This window comes from Falco peregrinus, chromosome 10 (assembly GCF_023634155.1).
Source record: "Falco peregrinus isolate bFalPer1 chromosome 10, bFalPer1.pri, whole genome shotgun sequence".
NCBI classification, from domain to species: Eukaryota; Metazoa; Chordata; class Aves; order Falconiformes; family Falconidae; genus Falco; species Falco peregrinus.
This window is the reverse complement of record NC_073730.1, coordinates 3,425,120-3,449,078: the sequence shown is the minus strand read 5'-3', so window position 1 is coordinate 3,449,078 and position 23,959 is coordinate 3,425,120. Positions and strand designations below refer to the sequence as shown.

The following is a 23,959-nucleotide window of genomic DNA, read 5'->3' as shown; positions in this document are numbered from 1 at the left end:
CAAAAATAGTCTTAGTGATCTAAAACACGTGGGTGACATTTGATGTGCGTGTGCTGATAGACCGCCTTAGGAGCTAGGGGATGATTTTGAACAGACACAGTTCAGTCCTGTGAGGTGCTGAGTGTTCCTGGTTACAGCAAGGTCCAATATTTTAAAGGCATTCAGACATTGCACTTCATTGTGTTAGAATTGTCTAGCTTATGCTAATCTATATTGCAAAGTCTGTTTTTCAAAAATGACTGTAAGCACTTAAGATTTTTTCTATCTTTTAATAATACTATTTAAAATAAGAATATTTAAGCACTTAATTCTCTGTGCTTTCCAGAAGAGACTCAGGAGCAAATGCAAAGCCAGGCTTGAGAAAAGAAGGAACAAATGACTTTTCCTGGGAGCTCAGAGGGATGGTGCAGGGTAGGTGTGACCCAGCTTTGTAGGAACCTGAGTCACAGTGCTGATGGCAACCCTGATGGGAAGGTCTCACCCTGTAGTATCACAGGGGAGAAACGGGAGAGGGGCAGTTTTCTACCAAACCTTTTAGTTGCTTTCTATCCCATTCAAATTGTTTTTATTTTAAGGCAGATTAACTGTGTTAATTTTTAGTCTAATATGACTTTTAAGGTTGAAAGACCTCTTTCTGGTTCTGAGTAGAATTACAGAAGGGCGACAGCAGTTCAGAGCTTAGACAGGACTCAGCATCTTGTCATGCCTGTGAACCGAAAGTAGCAGCATGAAGACATTTTTGGTTATGTCCATTTTCCATTTACTCTTTTTGCAGGCTAGAAGGTGCAGTGATGTCTAAAAACTAAACACAAGGCAAAGGATAGGTCTGTATTTTCTGTCATAATTTTTGTATTATGCTACTAAGCCAAAACTGCAATCCAGGTGGTTAAGTAGTATGAATAAATGACTGTTAATAAGATTGATATGAGTTCAAATTTTATGTGTTTATTTATTTATTTTCAGACACTGCACTGAATTTTGGGCAAGAGTTCAGGCCTCTGCTAAATGTACTCACATGTACTTTTGTTCAGGCTTTCTGGTCTTTCCATTACAATGGCCCAGAGTCCACCCATGCTGTGGGATCTTGTCATTGATTCAGGACACAGTTTTCAGTAGGGCACCAGGAATCTCTGTTCATGCTGATTTCCTGTGTTCTACTGATCCTTGAAGCGATGGAGGAACCCACAGGAGCTGTGGGTTCCTCCAGAATCCCTACCATTCAGAAAAGATGGTAATAAGAGAAAAGACAAGAACTCTTGTTCTTCCAGCCCTGCAAAGTGCTCTGTAAGCACATAATCACACAAAAGAACAGCAGGATTTTCTACAATGTACATTTAAACATCATATGACTATCGCTGCTTTGGAGATACTATGGATATATTATACCTGCAATATTTCTTTTCAGTACTCCCTGTGGGTATTTTGTACCACTTTTCAGCTGATCACGTCAAGAAATGATTGTTTACACTGGTTCCCATGCCAGCTTATGGAGGGAGGTCTGGTGTAGCTGAGTGTATAGCACAGCTTGTCTGCATTTCTTCTAACGGCGTGTGCCATGCGGTCATTCAGGCTGCAGCACACGCCGACAGCCCCGTCAGCACCCCAGGTGCCTGGTAGTCTCACCAGCTCTCAACCCCACCCAGAGATACCACTGCCGTTTTCATTACTGTGGTTACGCCACTGCAGTCTCACCACCGTTTTTTTTGGAGCATCTCCATCCTAAAGGTCAACCCGGTAGTTTCGCCAGAGGGAATGTTCCTTGCTTGTTGTTGTGAGCAGATGTATTCTATAAAAAAGTCCAACAAATTAACAAGTGACGTATTTGTGTCTTCTGACACACAAAAAGGTAATCAGGACCCTACTATACAGTAGTCCTTGCTTTCCACTCTCATACACGCTGGGAGAAAGCCGTGATTTTTTGCAGTGCCTGGTAAGTGCTGCCGGTTTCCAGCAATGACCGAGATCACTGTACCGTGCTGGCCATTCCAGCAGCTTTATGAGCTATGGAGACTGAAACCCTTGGCTCTAGGTTTCAAAGCCTTGGTTTACATACAGTACAGAAGAAGCTTTGCAGTGACATAACCGTTAGTAGGTTTGCAGCAATAAGCAGAGCCAGGGAACGCTGCCGAGGTACGGTCTGCTCCAGCACTCTGTCGTTAGAGGTAGATGGTGCTGTTGACCAAGAAATTGTGCCGCAGAGACTGCGGGGCTCCAGCTTCCTGCGACAGACGCCCACAGACAATTGCAATAATTACGGCTCTCAGAACTCCTTTGAGATCAGCAAGTATTATTCTGGGTGGAGACACTGGCAGAATTTAAAGTAGCATTATTATGTTTTTACAACTAGTAATATGCAAGTTGTGGTTTTGGAGGAGCATAATCAACTTCATGTGCACCTTCAGGTATCTACAAACCACTCAAACCTTTGGTGGGTACAATCCTGACCAGAAGATCTGGGAACAGTCTGTCCCTCTCTTCCAACACGTTGGTGTGGAAATGCCAGGTTCCCAGACATATTTGGGAGACACAGAGATAAAACAAAGTACAAATTGTTACAGGGATGTAATGCTGTTTCTGCGGGGCATAGTGTCTCCCCCCTTGGCATTAATCCTACGCTGTTTTACAAAAACACTGAAGAGGTGCTCACCACGCTCCAGGCTTCATTGCACGTGTTAAGGGTGCAATAACAAGCAGTCCTTGGCCAGTAGGATTGCTATTGAGTATGAGTTTATGAATAGTGGGGAAAAGGAGGTGGCATTTTAAATGTGAAGTCTGACATCCTTAGTGGCAAGTTACACTCAGCAGAATAAAAACTATTGTGCACAAAGAGCTCAAAGGAAACCGAGGGCTGTATTTGATAATCTGCATGGGCAATGAATACTTTTCCTGGTACATGATTCACAAAGTAGTGCAAGAGTCCGGAGACTGTCATAACCATCACGAAGGTCATTCATGCTAACAGGAATGCACACTGGGGCAAAGCAGTTTGTGATTTCAGGCAACACCTTGCTCTGCCTGTTTTAGACTCACATTGACAGAATTGGACCAAGTACTAGACTAAGAGCAGATTAAAGGGACATGGTCAAGGATATGCAGGCAGCTGAGGTGGGAGCTGAACCTAGAAAGGTCCTTACCTTTTCATAAAACAATCTACATTCTTTATACATGAGCTCTGTAAGTGCTATTTTTACATTTATGATATTGCTGAGCCCAAATGTTGGAGAGTGATGCAATCTAATAAATGTGGTGGGCTCTTTTATTTGTCGTTAGATTCTGAACACTTTATGATCCGCTTGGGTCGCATTTTGAAGCTTTTCTCTGCAGCTATCAGGGTTAGCAATGCCATTTTATGAAAACAGGACTGATCTATTCACACATTCACAAGATTCCTGAAACTAAAGCTTTAAGAGCCAGCTGTCACAAAAGTGCTTGGCACAGCCAATGCTGCTGAGGAACGAAGGAGTTCACAGCAGATTTGTGTGAGCTGAATCAATATCAAGGGCATGCAGCTAAGGACTGTGATTTTATTCCTCTTTTTTTTTTGGTTGAGTAAGTTCTCTGCAAGATAAATCTGAAACCTCAGAGGTTTTTTCCTTTATCTAGCCCTCCTTTAGCATGTCTCAGGTTTTTCAGAACCAGGTTGAAAGTATAACTGAGAAAAAGTCTTCATTTGTGATATAAATGTCTCTAAAACAAAAATACTTTTACAATTCTTCACCTTTCCTCAGGTGCCTATAATGTTTTTTAAGGTGCAGGGGAGAGGAAGCAGGGAAATTTAACTTGAAATTTGTTTCAAGGTTCTGTGAATTTTCAGTCACTAACCAATAGGTGCAATTTTAGGGTTGAAAACTCAGCAAGGAAATCTGTAGCTTTTAACTAAATGCTTTTCTTGAGCACAGTGCTGTTGTTCCCTAGATAATAGAATTTAACCTGTTTGGGGTTTTTGTCTTTTTTGTAGTGTTTGTGTATGATATCTCACTAGATATGATCTCAGCAGAGTATCTACTGAAAAATATTATTATCAGGCAAGAGAGTTATGGTCTCAGTAGCCAATTTATGATGGATAAGTAAAATGAAAAGCAAAGAACAATGGAAAATCTCACTTATTCTTACATTGTCAGTGAAAAAGCTATAAGCCAGCTTCATGTGATATGGAGCAAATATTTATTCCCAAGTAAAGCTATTTTGATTAACTGTAGTTGATACAGTTGATCAACTGTAGTTGATCAGTATTTCTGGTTTAGTTTTATGGTTTGCTTTTCACTTTTTCTTCCACGTATCTTCTGTTAAGCTGTCTTATTGTTAGTCAGTGTATTTTGTGATGACCACTTCACAACACCTTTCTCATTAGCCTGAGCAGTCCTCTGGTTGTGCCACTATCTAAGCCAGATGGAGCTCAGCTGCTGTGAGATGCTGTAGTGCATGCAACCTTCCCTCCACCCCTGCCAGAACCAGGAGAGTAAAGGTGACTTTGCAGTAGACCAGAGCTCTCAACACTGTTTGAAACATCTTAAAACCTATAACTAAACAGGTTTAGCTATAAATTAAACTTTGGGATCCTTTTTTTCCTAATTTTGTATCTAAGTCAAGAATAGTTCTTACCTAGCAGGAAAACTGATTTCTTATGAAACCCTAGTACCCATTATTCAACTTCTATGTATGTACTCCAGGCCTAACTGACATCTTTTTCTTGTGCCCGTTTTTCCCTACATTTCAGTGCATTTTCAAACTCTAATTAGATATGAAATGTTAGTCTTTAAGATTGTTTTTGGGTTGATAATAATAACAACAATCCTAAGATAACCCTTTGATTTGTTCTGTTTTTTATGTAAAGCCAGTAAACCCACTGATATGTTACTGGTAAATAGCTCATTCTGTTGAAGTCTTGAGGATATTTAAGAACTATTAGTATTGAATTGCTTCTTGATAGAGGATGAGAACAAAGCTTTTGCTATGTCTAGAGATCTTAACTGAGATTTATATGGTCTGTTGGTCTCACTAACCTTTGGGAAGAAATTGTTTTTGTTTTCCTATTGTTTCAAATCTTAAGAAATATGATCATGGTCTAGGAGCACCCTGCACAAACCCAGGACAGGAAACTTTGTAGAATCATCATACAATCATAGAATGCTTTGGTTTGGAAGAGACCTTAAAAGATCATCTAGCCCAACTGTCCTGCCATCAGCAGGGATACCTTCCACTAGATTAGGTGGTTCAAAGCCTCATCCAGCCTGGCCTTGAACACTTCCAGGGGTGTGGTATCCACAGCTAATGTTATCCCTGTTCAACAAGATGAGCTGCCTCTACTGGGGCCAGCTCTGATACAGTGCAGCCACCATAGCCTTAGATCAGATTGCTGTGATGAGACTGGTGAGATGAATCTGGGAGAAGTGGTGGGGTTTCTCCTCTTCTCCTCAAAGCTTGACTTGAGCTCAGGTCATTACCCAAGCTATGCCACAGCTATACCTGCACAGGACCATGCACCACCCTGATCCCAATGTGACCCTAGCTTCAAGGCTTCACCTTGGACCTGCCTGGTAGAGGAATGAAGGCAGCGGGTTGATTGACATGGATGACGTGCAGCTGTAGCTCGTTCCTGCTAAGTAGTTAAGTAGCCCTGAAGTCTGTGGGGGAGGGGTTTGGATGGAGGAGGAGCAGTGTGGTCTGAGCTCTGGAGGAAGGTGAAACAGCATGGACAGTAGAATCTGACTGATGGTAAAAGCCTTGTTGCAACCTACTGGTTTGTGCTGCAACGCTGCCTTGTCCCTATGGACTTGCTCAGCAATCTGGGCTCTCAGCTGACCTTGGCCACTGTGTTCCCTGACTTGTGTGACCACTGGAGAGTGTTTTGCTGCTTTTTAAATTATTTGCATTGCTGAAAAACCTGTGTTAATCCTTTAAACTGCATCAGGAATAATGTTTCAATGTTAGTCTGAGTTAGAGCTTAAAACCTGCCCCTTTTTCTTCACTGTGCTCACTGGGAAGTGTGTGATCATCTTAGACATGGGTTAAAGACAACTGGATGCTAATACATGCCCCGTTGTTAACATTGTTAACACTGTCAGTCAATTCAGCTCAGATCTTGTATAATATTTCCAGTTAAGAGTACTTCATGTTGAAAACTGCCATGCGTCTTGATGATGCCTGGAAAAATAGTAATGATCCTGAGTGTGCTTTTCAGCAGAGTTAATTCTTCAAAAGAGAAAAATTTTGGATTTGATGGGGCTGCTTTGATCCTGAGATAAACGGTGAAAACAAAGCAAGTTCTAATTTTGAGGTTTAGCCCGAAGAAGCAAAAAACCAGAATTCAGTGATCACTTGACAATAAACTTTTTGGAGAAGATTCAGGAGGACATCACTGATTTCTAAGAATAAGTAGGTTCTATTTTTTTTTGAAGTCTGAATGTAGAAAGTGGATTTTAAAAGGCTAATACCTTTCGTTGACAGCCTGTTTCAGAAAAAAAAAAATCCCCACCCCAAAACAAACAGAGAAAACAAAACCCAACCAACCCCCCCAGTCACTTCATTAGAAAGACTACAGAGGGGTGGTTTTAAATTATAGTTCTACCAGAGCCTAACAAAGGCTGTTCATCATGTAAGTACCCCAGGTTGCAAAGCTCCCATTTCATGAAGCAATATACAATTAATACAACCTTAAGGATATATGCTATAAATCCTGATGAACCTTTAACAACACGGTGAGCGTTACACAGACACGCTACACAGAATGGGTAGCTCTGGGCACATAGAACAAAGTGGGCTGAAAACGGGACACACTGGAGGGAAAAAACTTCCTAGAAAATTAAAATGGGAAATATTCCTTCCTCTTCCCCCTTGTTCCCCTTTAATCCCCATGCCTGCATACAACCTTTCATGTTTTAATTGATTTATATGCGGGTGAACATCACCTGGATGACTTACTTTTAAAAGGATTTTAATGCTTGGAAAGTACTTAAACAGAGAACAGCTAGATTCATAGCTGGCATAACTCTGCACAACTCTGCTGAAGTCAGTGGATTTATAATGACTTGAATACTTAGGAATGAGGTTTAAAATATGCAGCCACAGAACTGTAATGCTTCCTACTCAGTGAAAGTTTTCCTTTGGGTAAATCTCACACTAGAAGATAAAACACCTCATCTCTTTCACCAAGAGAAAAGGGTGAATGGTTAATATTGGACCTGTCAGAGGTGCTCCATCTCTCCGCTGTATGGACAGCGTGGCTTGGGAAGATCTTCCTGAGCACCAGCATTTGACACAATTCTGTGCAGGGAACAGTGGTTTCTATAGATATCTTTCTGCTTTACCTTCTCTAATGTTATGCCAGAGATTTATTTTATGTCTGCAGTGCAGCTCCATAGCTGCTTCCTTGTCTAAAGAGACAATTTGTTCCCGTCTGCTGCTGAAAGAGAGGATCTGGTCTCGGGGAGATGGAAACAGGCAGCTGAATTGTAGCAGAAGCCCGTGCGCCACAGTCTGCTGTGGATACTCTGGAGACAAACCTCCAAAAACTGTTTTGCTGTAATATTTTTAATAGGTTAATGCTTATATGGGGTATCAAACCTCTCAAACAGGACAGTCAATCACTTTCCAGGTGGTGACAGGGCTGGTTGTGAAGGTCTTTGTAGTGGTGTCTCCAACAGCATCCAATCAGACACCCCAAACCCGTCTTGTGGTCCTGTGTGACCACTACAGCAAACACAGGATCCATTGCTATTTATTCCCTTAAACTAGGAACAAACCAGCCCTGACCTGCTTTAGCTACATAAAAACGGGCTGGTCTGTGTGACCATTCACTCCTGACTCTTCGGGAAGGGTTTTTAGTGACTAATTACATGTCTCTTATCTATGTACAGTTCAGTCGATTCTGCAGCAGCAGCTGCCTGGGGTTGATGCTGGTACTGCAGTGTCTACCCTTATGATACTAATCAAGACATTCAAACATTGATTGGTCTATGCAGAACAGGACCTGCCTGGGGCAATCTCCAGGACAGTCCAAAATCGCCTTCTGGAGAGGTTCTCTGACACTCAGTCAAATGCATCCCTGTGAAGCTGGCTAAGAGTTTAGTCAATCACCCCATCTCTGTGCCACCCACTGACTCAGATTTGTCTCATCTGAGGCTGTTTCATCTATGCAGATCTGGGCTGTGGAAGTCCTCACCCACCCAGGGAATTAATGACCAATTGTGCTGAGAGAGCACAAAGACACAACCCTGATGCCCAGGTACAGCACGACTGTAACTCTCATTTTCTCCTTATGATTTAAATCCCATAGATTCAATTATTTGGTGAAGATGGGGAGATGTCCCTCAGTTATCCTGTGGCACATCACACACCCCCTCTTAGGGAGCCCAAGAAGAGGACTGACAGCTTCAGCCAGAAAAAAAGGATACTTCTACCATTACCTTGAGATCCCAGCCACAAGGTGAGACGACTAAACTGGGAACCTGGCCCAAACCGTGCAGCTAGAGGAAGTATCACATCTACAACACCAAGTTTTCCCTAAAAGTAAGTCTTGAGGAAGTCTACTTGCTGCCTTACAAGGGACTCCAACCTCACCGCTGGCTCTCAGCAGTGAAGCAAACTCAGAAGAAGAGTTAGATCTAGAGCAATTAAGGTATTCAGGGTCATTTCAGGGTCAAGCCAATGCACTTTCATGAGACTGTTTTATGTGAAGAGGTATCACAGAGGCCTTTGTACCAAAGGAAAAAAAAAACCCAACCCTGAACCCTTTTAAGAAGCTTAAAATATAATTTGTGTGCAAAATACAAGCAGCATATGTTAGAAGCAAAACTCAATTATGCAACACCAGTAGCCCCCGTGCTTGTGCTGCTTATCAACCCTTCCAAGATAGTTGGCTAACAATGTCATTTGGGAATTTCAAGTAATACTTAGAATTCCTTTGAACATAGCATTCCATTAGCTGCAAATTAATTGGATCTGTAGGTCAGTGTGAAGTGGATTACCACTGCTGAGGAAAGCGGTGAGCATACTGCTCATTTCTAGTACATCAGTAAACCTCTCCTGGAAACAATGTCATTGGAATATTTAATATGATGCATCCTATAAGTCTTAGTATTTCAATAGTATTCTGCAACTCCAGTATTGATGAATGGATGCTTGGAACAACTACAAATTGCTTTTCATTGTCCCAGCCATCTATTGCAGGTATTTTTATTCTACGTTAGAGTGAGTAGACTGGCTTCCAGCATTTGCTTGATGGCAATTCAGAAGCCATGTGCGTGTATTTTAATGAAGGGGTTGAGCTCAGCATCACAAAGACAAATTTAAAGAAAGAGGAGAACGAAGGTATGCTCTGAAAGGACTAGCAGGGTACAGCTAAAGCTCCTGATTTTTTTAGTTTAATTTTAAACAAGAAATGCTCAAAATCGACTCAGCTTCTGGGCTTTCCTAACATTTTTTGTAGATCTCCATCTACATATTTACTGTTTTTCCCTTTCTTTTTGTTTAGGGCTTCTTTTCGTTTTCTAGAAATTTCCATGAATTTATATAAACAAGTCTCTAATCTTTCTTGTTACCACTCTTAGCCTCATCTCTTTCTGTTTTCTTTTTTTCAGTTAGATCCTTGCCGTCAGATTCCTTCCTCCTTTCCTTTTATTTAATTTATTCTTTGTTGAAATAATATATTGCTGGTTTACCACAGTAGGAACTGAAGAACTCCAAATAAATCCCAGCTGTTCAGCATGACTCCATATAGTGTAGTAGTAGTATTTTAGACTGCCAATTTGCATCCAAATACTCTGTGTATGACTTTTAATCACGGATTTGGCCATCCTACTAATTAGTTTTCCTAGATGTGAGATCAGGAATGTGGCCTTAAGCAGCTAATTACAGATATCTGGGACTGAAAACTCACCTTTTGTTTCTTATTTCTCTGTCCTGGTTGATGCACTCATTTTAGGGGAAGGAATGCATGCAGCCTGCAAGCAGCATCAGTAACAACCTTTGCACTGAAAGGCTCAAGGCCAGGGCAAAGATAAGTGCGCTTTTAAGAGTGCGAACCAATTAGGGGACGGAAGGTCATGAAGGACACATCTTTGTGAAGAACTAATGCCCAGTTAACAAGGCATCCTGCTTCCTCATGTTTTCCTAAAACAGCAGCTGTTCCATCGCTACTGAGTCAGTGGCATAGATCAGTTCAGCTTAGTCTTTCAGCTCGGAGGTTTACGAGTAGGTTTGCAGTATTTCTCAGACTTCCACAACGCCCAGCAAGAGATGGGGATTCTTGCCATTTCTATGAATTCACCACTTCCCTGTTGACAGAGTGTGTATAATTATAATTTCCTGACATGCAAAAATTAAGAACAAATGCAGCCTAGTGCCTACACTCTGTGATAATTGACGCTGGTTTTATAGATTGTATTTTCTTTACTGAGGACCTTCTTGCTGAGCAAATTTGACAAATGAAAACACTTGCTGAGATTTTATTTCTATGGCAATTTTTTATGTTTTCTTCCACTAACAATATCATATTTTTGTTTGTGAAGGGAAGACCTATTGTTCATTCTAGTTATTTGCCTCTTAGAGCTGAAGTAAAAATAACTGGTATTGAGGACACGTTAAAATGGAAGCAGGTGGAAAAGAGCAGCTCCTAAAAAAAAGATTAGAGACAATTTTACAGACTTGCTTGTGGAAAACTACTGCAAGTGATGGTTTAACTTGCTGGGTTATTTGGCTCTTTTTACATCTTGCTGGACATCTTAAAAAGATAAACCACACTTTTAAGAATTTCATTTATTTGCATTACTTTGGTAAGTGCAAAGTCCAGGTTTTCTGTTGTGTTGGAAATCCATAGCAGAAGGCATCTCTTTTTCCTGGGCATATTAGGCAGATGAAAGGATGGGATATATTGGAAAAACAGGTGACAACGTGTGTTTTCCATGTTCCCTCTCTAGAAGATCAGTCAGCCTCTAAGCATCTTTTTATACCAGTCGCTGGGAAACAGATGATTCACATATGGCCCTTGGGAGATGGCTGAGCAGTACCAACAGGAGCTGGATTTGGGGTACTTCTGTAAGGTGAAATAGCTGTGGCTTGTCGCTGAAGTTTTGAATCTGAGACATCATTGTTCTGGCCTTGCTGTTCGCTGGTATCTGCTTGGGATGGGGTGCAACCAGAAATGTCTCATATATTCCTTTTGGAAAAATTAGACTCATCAAACATAGCAGTACATAGAATTGCCCACAATAAAGCGAGTGAAATGCAGTCACTGCATTTGCAAGATGACCAACACTACTTGCATTAATCATTTAGCTAGGTGTGGCCCAGAAATATTAGTCATAAAGTAACTTTCATTCATGTAGATGACATTTAGACATCAAATAAAACTGAGGGTGCGTCTATGACATAGTCTGGTGGTATGTATTATCGTAAAGATCTAAATCAATTTGCTTTTTAATTAGCTAGCCCAGAGCTCACCACAGGCTGCAAAAGTTCCTGAAACCTTGGGCAGCCCACATTCCAGCTGCCTGCAGCCGTGTGCCAGCATCAAGGTCTCTTTCTTGGGTTTTGCAGCCCAGGGCTGGAGACCCCAGCACTCTTGCACCCTTGTGCTCCAGCAGCAAGCACTCCCGTGCCATCTGCTGTCTGCTCTGCCCTTGCGGGAGTCTCTGGGAGGTAGTTTGCAAAACTCATGTCTTTTCAGGGCTGTGCGAAGCCACAGATTGGTTTCAGGCTTTAGAAAGAGCAAGCAGACAAACAGAAACGAAGGTGTTTGACTTGCACACAGCTCTGTGCCACGCATGGAAGTGAACTGGAAATGATCTCTTTTCTCTAAGAGTCTTGCAGGAAAGGAGCCTGAAAATGCTCATCGCAGGATAGGAAGATAGTATTGATAGGTAGATAAATGAGGTAGACAAGTTTATACAAAAAAGAAATAATTGGAGAACTGTGATAACCGCACCACCCTAAAGGGAACTACTTGGCCAATATTTAATTTTTCGTCAGAAGCTGAAGAACTGTGTTTCTGATGGGTTTCAATGAGAAGGAGATACACCCCTTCACCACCACGCTTACATCATGATATCTGCATGAAAAATATCATCCAAACATGTCACTATGATGTGCACCCAGGAGGGGGAACATAATTCCTTAGGTTATTAAAACAGCTGTCCTGAGCCCAGGAGACAAATCATGTAACTGCTCCTCCGTGCCAGATCCCGCCTTGGCAGGCTAGCTCACTCCGGGGCAGAGAGGGTATTAGATAGGAGTAGCAAGAAGTTTGTAACCCCTAAGACCTGAAGGTCCTGTTGTCATGCAACTGGTTTTGGTATCATAGCAATATGAGAAGCAAAAATACATTTTGGAGGCAGTGACTAATTCTCTTGTACCTGCTGTTAATGTTGGGGTCTTTTTTAAAGCCAAAGCTGTCTGCTGGAAAAACTGATCTTACTGGATCTTCTTTCTTTCTTTTTTTTTTTTTTTTTTTTTTGGGGGGGGGTGGGGGAGGGGGGTGGGTTGGTTTTTTGTTTTTTGTTTAGGGTTTGTTTTGGGGGTAATTGGTTTTGGGTATTTTTTGTTGTTTTTAAAGTAATAGAACTGGTCAAACCTGGAAATATAAATCACTCCATAAATTTAAAAATTAATCTCAAACGTGGCTTTTTATTAGAAAACTTTAGTTTATTCTAACAGCGTTTACAGAAAATATAAAGATAAGTTTTAAAATAATAAAAATATTCTATAATTTTACTAGTATAAACCAAAATTTATTAGAAATCTTAATTTTAATACAATGAGGAAACGATGTTGGTAACAACCGCAGATACTCAGACTCTGTAACATGATTTAAGCTATGATGCAATGGGACATCTTTAATTGTCACTCCATAACATTCTGTCAAGAAAATTGTGATTGATGTCCTTTTAGTATTTCTTGTTTTTTTCTTAAAAATAAAATAGATTTATTGAGATTCACTAGGGACCAAGTTCTTCCATTAGGTATGTCTGGAGCTATTCAGAGACTTCAGATGTAGCCATAGCTAGTTTACATCCCTTTTTATTTAACCTTATTAAGCACCCTTAAAGCCATGGGACCTGACCTGGTATTACTGAATTAAGATTATCTCTTGAATGCATTTTGTGAACCATGCATTAATCAATTTACAGAAAAAGCAGCATTTTGTTAAAGGTGACTGAAAGACAAAGTATTTCCATATTTTGGCATTTCATGCTTTACTGTTTGAAATTCCATCAATACACTGTTGTCAGTGTTTGTACCTTTTCCGTGTTTTAAAATAATTTAAGAAGAAAGTCTAATTAAAGAAAAAAGCTGTTGGTGATAAGGCAGAGAAAGGCAGGACAAGGACGGTTATTTTGCACTGCTAATAGAAGCACGATGCATGAATCATAGTAGGGTATTTTTCTCTCCCTGAACAGTTTTGTGAAATGTTTATATTCTCAGAAGTTTTTCATTCATATTTTTGAATGTGTAGTCACATAATCAGATTTTTTTTTTTCTCCAGCAACCAGATATTCTAAAATGACTCTTGAATACTTAAAGAACAAATTGGCAGGTTGGAATCTTTACATTAATTCTGATTGACATTTTTTAAGAAATCAGAGGGTAGATGGTGTATCTTTCCACAGAGCTGCTGGCAATATGGTTTTGCACCTGAAATTCCCTAAAGGGACATGTTTTGCTGCTGTTGCTCTACAGAAATAAAGCCAAGGCTGTTTTGTTTGGCTGTGTGTAAAGATGACAGAAAATGGCTAGATTGTTTTTACTTTATTCAGCTACGAAAAATGATGCTTTCTGGCGTTTTATATGTTGCTTTATTTCCCTCTGAGATAACCTTCGCTGACGATTTCAGTTATTCCTTACTTCCCCAGAGGTATTTCAGGCATTGGCGTAGCTGTTTCCCTGCAGATCCCATTTTGGGGAATGCTGCCCATGGCGTAACATCATCGTAGGCAATGGCTTTGCAGCTGTAGCAGAGAATAATCTAAGACTGGATTCGTTCTTCTTTTTTTCCTATTGCTTATAATGAAATAGATTGCTACTTAAGCGAAATTAAACTTTCAAAGTTCATCCCCCCCCACCCCCGTTAACTTTTCTTTGAATTTGAAAGTACTTCATGAGAAGCAAAACAAAGACAATCTCATTAGGATCTGTGAAACTGGCACATATGGGGAGATTTAACACCTTTTGAAGTATTGCTTATGATAGTGATATGTATTAACCAATTGTCTCTTAATGTGGTGTGAACAATGAGTCTGGAGTCATGGCAGGGAAGGATGTTAAAAGCTGTAGTGATATTTGTTGATAAATTTGCAAGAGCTGCAATTGGCTGTAATTCTGCCCTCACCCATATGCTTCCCTGCAAATTAATGTGCTGAGTGACTCTCCCGCCCACCTCCCTGTCAAAAAAAAAAAAAAAAAAAAAATCCTGGTTTGAAAAACACAGTTATATTTGAATTTACCATTGTATGTTACCCAGTTGCCATGATGTATAAACTTAGATAGTACAAATTTTCCTATAACCAAAGTTACAGAGGTAGAGCTCATGTCAGAAAATCATCTTCCACAGATTATCAAGGTTATTTTCAAACTTTGGAAAAAAAAAAAATATCTGCAGCTCAGTGACTAATGCTTCTATTAGCCAAATATACAAAGCAAAGTATGTCTTAAGTTGTGTGCTTTGCTGAAAATTCAAAAAGTGATGTCTCTCTTGAGGCCTGTATAATTCATATAGCACTTCAACCTGTGATTAATTACAAAGGGAACAGAAGCTTTGCTCCTTCCCACTTGTGCTTTCATCAAAACCGAAAATCCTAAAGTAAATCTCTGCTAGGCAGTAAGAGACCCAAGTGACTTGCTAGGCTGATTAAAAATCAGCCATCCTGCCGAGTCTTGAAACAACACCGGGTAAAAGGGGGATCTCTGGAATGGGAACATCTACCAGAGATCAATGCTGTAGAAAGTAACTTTTTTCTGAGGGGAGAAATGACACTGAAAAAGCAAAAGAAGGCTTCTGCACAAGTGCAAAGCTGATCAGTGGGAGACCAGGTAGGACTTTCTGATGTGGGAGTAGTTTGGGTTGTTTTTTTTTTTATTGAAGGTTATGAACTCCTGTTGTATTCTGGGGTTGGAGAGGGGGACGGCAATAACAACATTGAAGCACCATCTTTATTGAATCCACTACAGAGTGAAGCACGCTAGCGAGCTTTGCCATGCAAGAAAGCCTCTTGACTGATGCTCTATTTTGATGTGTAAAATTTTCTTGCTGAAGGTGAATCATCTGTGAGCAGGGAGTTGCTCTCACTAGCAGCCTAGAAGTAAATTTTCCATGGAAAAATGCAACAACATTATTTAAAATAGATTTCTTCATCAAGTAGTATTCAGCTATATTTATGTTCATTTGTGGTCCAGATGCTGTCACAAAGTTTCAAGGTTATTAGAATAAAGTGATGTGTAAGGATGGGGTAGGGAAGGGAAGAACAAGGTTTCATTCTGGATTTTTGTTTGTTTGTTTTAAGCCATTTCTGTTCTTCGTCAACCTATGTCAGCCTTGTATGGTGGAACACTTACCTATAGATCAGGAAAGGTGGAAAAGTGGTTCCTGCCTTGGTTTTGCTGCAGCTGTAGCTCAAGAACATAAGTGAAAGGAAGCAGGAGCTCAAAACCCATCTTCTTGTGAATGGAGAGTGGGCAGATCCCAATGTGTTGAGGGAAAAGGAGAATATGGGAGTAGTCTGCCTGTCAGGTGGTGTACCGCTTAGGAGAGCTGTGAGAGGGGTATCTCTGGGACCCCCAGCTTTAATTATGTCTCACCAAACATGGCCTTTCTTTGCAAAGGATTACGGTCACCGAGAGCACAGAAAAATATTTGTTTTCCATTACTTCCCCATCCCCAGTTTCCTCCTCTTTCAGATTTTAATATCTTCATTACTCTCAGCAAGAGGTGGGATTGAAGAACTATAAAGTTTGGGGCTTTGGGTTTCGTTACCATCATTAGATCGTGGTGGTGCTGCCCCAGCTGTCCCTTTGTCCCATGGTCCTGCACATGGCTGAGTGCAGCTGGGCACTTAACCAAAATTGTACTGTTTGCTCCCATCAGCAATATTCAGGGAGCTTAAAAAGGAGATCAGAGAAATCACAGAAGCAAAATAAATAATAAAAATAAGTAAGTAAATGGTTCTGCATTTTAGTTTTTAGAACTGCACGAGGAGAGCAGCAGCTGGGGCTGAGCAGGGGAGGAGGGGAGTCGTAATCAACATGCTCATTTTTCAGTAAGCCCCAGATGCAGATCAAGAAATGCAAAGTTTGTGCTGACTAGGAGACAAGGGCCTCAGTTCTCATCCAGTAGAAAGTAAATTAAAAATAATTATGAAGAATAGCAATTTCTCTGGAAGCGTTCAATGCCTTGCATATTTTTTCCATAGTTATATTCTTTGCATAGATTAAATGGAATGTCCTGGGAGCTAGTCTGGGAATATTTCATGCACCTATGATCCTCCAGCAGCCATACCCCACCCACAGGGCATGTTCCCTCCAGCTGACAAGCATAAACTGCTCTGGAACTAGCGTTTTCCAGGTGGTGTGACTTTGGAGCTGTTGAGGAGAGGATAAGCAAACTCCTAAGGGTGGAATTCCTAGGCAAGGAAACTCTGAAACAGCAAAGACTACTTTTGTTAATTTGGTGTTCCCATGGACTGAGAAAATTCTGTTTTGAGGGGATGGACATGAGCAACATTTGTGCATCTAAGCGAATATTGAACAGAGGTGAACAAGTTTCTCAGACTTGTTCTAGCATTATCCATGCCCCAAGCATCCCCAATGCTTCATCATGGGTTTATTTCAGTGTAAGGGCAAGCACGAAGCCAGTAAAGAAATCTTCATCTTTGGTCTCCAGTACTTTGACCAACCTCATTTTAAATCAAGATGTCTTTCCTGCATGATATATTCTGTCTCACCTAATGAGTTAGGTAATGTTGATAGGCCTATAAAGACCATGGATTTAAGGAGAGATTGCAGGTTCTTGGCCAGTTAACTGGTTCTTATTTTATATTTCTGCCGCAGCATACATTACAACATAGGCTGCTCTTCAGTATATCATGGGAATGCAGAGAAAATACAAATAACTTGGCTCATATATTTAAAAGCATATAGAAAGCACTGGCTCGTTCTGTGTGTGTTCCCAGTTCCTCTTTTAAATTATTCTCAGCATAAAGCATGTATTTACATTCAGAACAGAACTATTCACAAGAGGCATGCAGCTGTGGAATGTGTTACATATTGTAATTATAAAGATATATTTGTTCCTTTTTCCCTGCGAATAGATTCTTGTATTGATTTGTTCTTACTTCTGCACACCTACACTGGTGCAACGGGGAGAAGGTTGATTTTATGTGAAACGACTTTAATTGCCTTATCTCTGGGGAAGAAATACAGTCATTGAAAACCTCAGTTACAATTTTGTAACAATTTTTCTAAACAGACTTAAACTAATGATTCAAAACACTTTTCTTCTTAATTAAGACTGTGGTTATAGATGGTTACTGGGATGCTTGGAAGGTCTGGGGAAAAAAGAAAACCTAGAAAGTTCAAGGAAAAAAATGTGAAGTCGAGCACAGGTTTTTTTAGATCGAACGAAGGCTATAGCTTCTGTAAATTGTTTTGAGAAAAAGAATTATCCAGCAGATTCAAAGCCATCTAATAAGTGAAAACGAGGACAAAACCTGGAGTTTTACTTTTAATCCTACAAAAAAGAGCCAACAAAGAGTCAAAAGCCCAAAAAAGATTCTACTCAAATCCCAGACCCCATAAAGAGATCTTTGTGGAACAATGTGACCCTCAGGCTTGGATCTTGTTTTCCTGGACATAAATGGAGACAAAATCCAATACAGTCAGCACATGAGGCCAGTAAGGCAACCACAAGGTGTGTCAGTTGAGGATTAGTTACATGAGCAAGGAGCATTTGTAGGCTTTGAACACTGTTTTTTAAATCTAGCACCTCCCTTTGAGGTAATGTCCCTAAAATTGCTCATAAGCTGGTATGCTTTGGAGATTCTGTTTTCAAAAGCATTAATGAATGTTAAGAACTATTATGCACTCTGTTGGCTATTTTTATTGAGTTGCCTTTTTTTTATTTATTTCTGAATTATTGAGGATCTCCAAAATTACTGCAGCAATATGGATACTGTTACTACAAAGTTCTTAGTTGTTAATATAACCATTATATTTCAGTTTGTTTTAAGAATAGTTAGAATACACCTATTTTTAAAAAAGAGAGGGAAGGAAAAACAAACCCTGTGTTGGACCTGACATATTGACCTCTGAAGATGTGAATCCTCTACAGACATCCTGCAGTGATATTGAGTGGGGAGAGCTGTACAGAAATGCTGACAGAGAATGTTGCATCAGATAAATAGATCAATTTTCTTGGCAGAATAACAACATTTTTCCTTCTTTGATATGGGGCAAATGGAATTGCTGAGCTGTGTTCTCAGTTAAGATTAGATACATATTTTGAGCCCAAAGCTCCTCTCTATCAGAAGTTAATATTAACAAAAACACAAAAGCCTCTCTGCTTTAAGTATTACTACTACTACTACTACTACTACTGCTATTAATGTGTGTGTGTGTCTATCTGAAAGTATAGCATGAATGGCTTTTGCTTTTTATCCACAAAGAAATGTATTCGACTCTTTTACAGTAATGGACTGAAATTCTTTGATTCACAATGTTTGCTCTTCTGCGGTTTGGATGAATACAGCACATTCATTTCCTAAATGACTGTACAGAGGTTCTCTCTCTTACACTCCCAAGAGGATCATGTTTTAGTTCTCGCCCCTCTCAGCATCTACCCAAGCTGGATGTTCTTCCTTTGCTTATCTTGTGTTTTCCGGGATATTGTTTTTTCCATTTTTTTGTGTGTGTGTGTGTGTGTGATTATTATAGGCACCTTTCAGCTCAGATGGTCTATTCTTTCATGAAAATGAGATTTTAATTAATCTCTTGCAAAAATTTCTGTCTTGTGTGGATGATGTCACGTTTCCATTATCTAACCCTTAATAACTGATTATAGCCTAATTGAATGTACTAGAGGAAAAACGGCAGGATGTTAGGATATAAAGTTCATTAAGGAAAATCAATTTGCAAGGCTTTAAATTGCATTAAGATCTACCCTTTAAATCATCTAATGTATTTCTTCCTGGTTTGGGGAGGTAAATAGGCACATTGTGGAGAAATATGTACAAGAAGAAGTGGTAGATTTTGTGGGTAAATTAAATTGCAAATGACTGAAGATCAGACAACAAATCCATTATCAATGACAAGCTGCCAAGGTACTCAAAGAAATACTTTGCCAAGTGCCTTGTATTTTCCATTTCTTTGTCATTTAAAAATAAATAAATCCTGCTTGTAGGTTGAACCAAGCTGTATCTCATTTTATTAAAAAAGCCAATAGAGAAGGGTTAATGAATACCATATTACTTGCTCTCCAGGATGGATTTGGCAGCCCCTTTACATGCCAGACTGGATGTTTTTATCTTTTTCAAGTCTATAAACAGTAGAAGCTGCTTATAGTCATATTCTTGGCATCATCATCAGCTGGATGCATTTCAATTAGTGTCTGTTGTGGTACTGAGTCAATATCGTACCTTTGTGAATTGTTTAATAAAAGCAGTCGGCGGGAGACAGCCTTACCTTGGTAGTTAACTCTTTATGGTTACTGAGGACATGGCGATATGCTGATGACCGTTCATGTCCCATGAAACCGCCGTGTTTCTGTTGGGTTCTCAGGGCTAGCTGCGTCTGCCTGGGGCTTCCTGGGTGCCCAAGGGAGACAACACTGGAGCAGTTCTGGGGAGGGAAGGCAGGGGTGATAGCTGGGCTCTCAGGCCTGGGCCTGCCTACACCATCTTGTATGGATTGGTATGGCCTGGCTGGTACTGGGCCACCTCTTGCTCTCTGCATGACCTCTGAGTTTTGGTACCAGACAACAATGATTTTGTTCAAAAACTACAATAAAGTAATAGACACACCCCCCACCCCCCTCCACCCCCACCCCCCCCCCCACCCCCCCGATATTACAAGCTAAATTAAACAAGAGTCGGTTCTGAAACAGGAGCTTTTCTCTCTAGCATCCTGGTTTCTTCTTGGTTCTGTTTTGGACTGGCTTTTGGGAATGACGTGAGTTGGTTCATCTATACCCCTTCTCCTCTGGCCTTTGGCATTCAGACATTCCCAGCACAGCTGTGGGAGACCAAGGCCCTGCTTCTGACTGGGACTCCCTTCTGGAGCCAGGCCAGCACAACCGGGCAGCCAGACCTGTTGTGTGACTTCAGCTGTTTGCACGGCACATGGCAGCCTTCCACGACAGGGTATGTCCCCAAAAGAAACCCAGTACCGTGGACATATTCCATACCTGCAATTATTTGTCCAAGGTCCAATTGTTTACCAGAGTTTGCTGTGGTCTTCCTGTGTATCGGTGGGGATGAGGAACCCAGACAGATCAGCATGAAAAAGCAGACCCGCAGCCTCCTATTTATAGTGATTTTCAGGTAAGATAATTAATTAGGACTTCAAAGGAAGAAGATGGCATGTTTAGCATAAGTTTTAAGTCACATTTTGTCACCTTCCCAGAAGTTGTTTAAAGAGTGGAGAATTGGTACAGTACGTCTTTCTCTTTGAGATGGTTTATATCGAGTTTTTAATTACATTGGAGATCTCTTAAATGTAATTTTGTATGATGGCATCTGGTACAAACTGGATGCCTCACTTTGATCTCCCATGGAATAGAGGTTGACATTAATCTTCAAATGAAGAGTAAGATCAGCAGAAAAACAGAGATGAAATTAACATATTGGAGCATAGCTTTTCTTGTAATCATCACCGTATTAAATATGGAGGGGAGTATTCTCAAAATCAAGTTTGCATTTTGAACAGTGTTAGTGGGGCTGAGTTGTCCTCATTAGCTATTTTGTATTAAATTTGGTAAGAAAACCGATGCTGACAAGCACTGGAAATGCTTTTTTTTTCATACTGTTTTTAATCATTTTAGATCACCTACTAAATATCTTGTAAAATTTTAATGGGTGTCTCTTTCGTAGTAAGAAAAAGGTGAACAAACTGAATATAGAAAATAAATATGCGGTCTTCTCAGCCTTTTCCTCCTCACAATGGTAGCAGAATGAAAATGATGGTGTGTTTATGTTTTGCTTTACTTTCAATTTGCAACCATATTTTCGCATATTTGATATGCCTGGAAAAGCATGTTGCATCCTTCTGCAATGAATTTGCATTTCAGGTACAAAATTTTGGCCAGTTTTCTTGTAAATTTTGCAAGTAAGGCCCCCCCCCCTTGTGGTTTTTTGTTTTGGTTTGGGTTTTTTTTTCAGAATTTCAGAACATTCCATGTCTTCCCTGGGTGTAAATAACATGCTTCAAAATATAAGATGCTCACTTTTATGTATTATCATCCCACAGATGAACTCACAGTGAACGTTTTCATTCTGAATATGTAATATTGTGGGGTTTTTTGAACAGATACATATTTGGAAATGCTAAAGTGGGAGAAGGTACCTTTTATAATTCCTTGTGTTTACTGTGAAAACATCTAAAAATTCCTACAAACATTCATTGAAGTCTTTCTTCATTGAAAATTTGTATCCCTAAAGAATATAATGTATATTTTCTGTGCCAAAAGCATCAGGTTAATTTTGTCCTTATGGTAATTCCAGGGGAGTCACTGAAGTCTTTCTTTCAGGAGACAGATGCTGCTGGCGGGTTTCTGTGTTTTCCTGGCACTGACTGCACTCCATTGCTGCTCCAGTGAGGAGGCATCCAGTGAGAAGAGAAAGACCAACATCCTTGCATTGATCTCTCTTCTATCAGATGGATGAAGATGGGCTTTAAATATGTTTTTAATTACAATTTTTTAATGTTCTTTAATTGAAAGCATAGATTTGCTACAGCCTACTTCATAAAAAATGCAATCTAATTTGGAGTAATGCTCTTTGTTCAACAGGCACTACTACATAGAAGAATACCGCTGTTGAAGGTTGGGGTTCAGAGACTTTGTCAAAGAAGCATGTTGAAAATCAGCAACTACCATTACTATACTCAGGCCTCATCAGTGCAACTTGGACCTAGCCTGAAGCCTGATGAAGATGTTGGTATGCTTTGAGTCAAGCCTTTAGTAAACCGGCACTTACGCATTCTCCATCCCTTATGTGCCTCCTGCCATCCCAGTGTGACAGTACCCAGTCTGTGCCATATACTGGGGACTTAGCTGTTACTAGGCTCTCTACACCCTCCTTGACTGTGTTTGCAGCAGCACAATAGAGCAAAGCAGAAGAGGGACTCGATGATACGTGGTTTCAAAAAAACATCTATTTTTCACTCTTTGCTACAACGATACCCTCTTTTGGGTTCACAGAGAGGGTTTTTGGAGGTGGGGGAAGACTATTTTGGAGGTGGGGGAAGTACTATTTTCATGTAAGCTCAAAACACTACCTAATGCACTGCCTTTAGGAAATGACATATACTTGTGTCCCTGTGTCTTGAAAGGGCTCATCAGCCACGAAGGTACCTGGTATTACGAATGCACGTTGACACTGACGGTATCTTTCCTTCTTTATGCACAGCACAGCAGAATCCCTGTCATTCAAGACAACTAGAAAAATATGTAACCAGGCAGCCCGAGTTTCTCATTTCTGTAAGAGGTGGGGGCATCTCTGGAAAATAATCTTAGCAAAAAAAAATAATTATGGTTGACTTGCTATTTGCAATTGAGAAAATTTGTCATGCAGCAATTGTCTATTGCTTAGCATGACAAAAAGCTAGACAAATATAGAGCAAAGCTGTAACAGAAAAGCAAAGAAAGCGGTAAGAAATGAGTGGGAAACCAAGTCTTTGTTAGATTAGTGAGTGGCATGATAAGAAAATCCATTGTGTATTTTCTATCAGGCTGAAAATCTATTGCAATTTAGGCAATGAGAAGCTCATGTGCCATTGTGCTACTACTGCTGTGGTTATGCTGCTTGCGGATGGCAGAGGGAGGGAAGCAATTTAATAAATGAAATGTAACCACCTGATGCATAATTCAGTCTTGCAAGGGCAGTGTAGGAAAACAGTATCATATCTAGACAAATTAATCTATCTCAGGTTTATGACTATCTCAAGGCCTTCTCTTTCATTGTCAGTTCAGTCACAGGTATATATGTGATTATTATTTCACATGGAAAGTTATTTTCCAATAGCTGTTTTTGAAAGATGCTCCCTCACAGCAAAATCACTTCAGTGATATATGCTTTCATTTTGAAATACAATAGCAACTGTCAGTCAGAACCATAATTTGTTTTGCTTTGTTTTATTTTGCTCCTATTATTTGTGTATTATCATTTCAGAAAATAAATTTGTATGTAAGCAGTCAGTGCCAGCAGTCTGAAGTTTCATTTGTCATTGTAGGTGTTGGCACCACTGTGGTGCATTACACTCACCAATCCCAATCATAACCAGCTGGTTAATAACAGCTGCCTAAAATTCACTGTACGAAAATATTGCGACAACTTAATAAATACAGAGGGGAAAAGGAATATTACAGAACTTTGTGGGAGACTGTGGCAGGGAGAGGTTTGGTCCCCTGCCCACAGAGGTGCTGACTGGGCAGACTGGGATCTGCTGGAGACCCTCAGCCAGCTCTGTAAGTGTCAGTCTACACACCATGATTAAAGTCACACAGCAACTGCTGGTGCAACATGTGCTGGGGGCAGTGCTTGAGGTCAACAGGCGGTCCCGAAAAACCTGCATTTGTGATATCACATCTTTGGCCAGTACTGAAGTTGACTGTAGACTCTACCGGAATGGATTATTGATAAAAAAAAAAGAGTGAAATATAAGATATTATAAATGGTAATATAATAATATGTATAGGGTTATTATATACCATGTATTATAATCATATATCATACATAATATAATAGATTAAATGATAATG

General features: G+C 40.1%; 1 long non-coding RNA gene across 4 annotated transcripts in view; it reads left to right on the top strand.

The window, feature by feature from the left end:
- The window catches only part of LOC129785262 (uncharacterized), a 31,361-nt gene extending 8,941 nt beyond the window's left edge, over nucleotides 1-22,420 (top strand). For 3 of the 4 annotated variants that reach the window (XR_008749038.1, XR_008749036.1, XR_008749037.1), the window contains 3 exons: nucleotides 8,276-8,508; nucleotides 20,406-20,522; nucleotides 21,728-22,420. This is a non-coding gene — a long non-coding RNA (uncharacterized LOC129785262). Of the gene's footprint in view, nucleotides 1-325; nucleotides 825-8,275; nucleotides 8,509-20,405; nucleotides 20,523-21,727 lie in introns of all 4 variants that reach the window. The other variant, XR_008749039.1, reaches the window with a different exon arrangement.
- The last annotated feature ends 1,539 nt before the right edge of the window (nucleotides 22,421-23,959 follow it).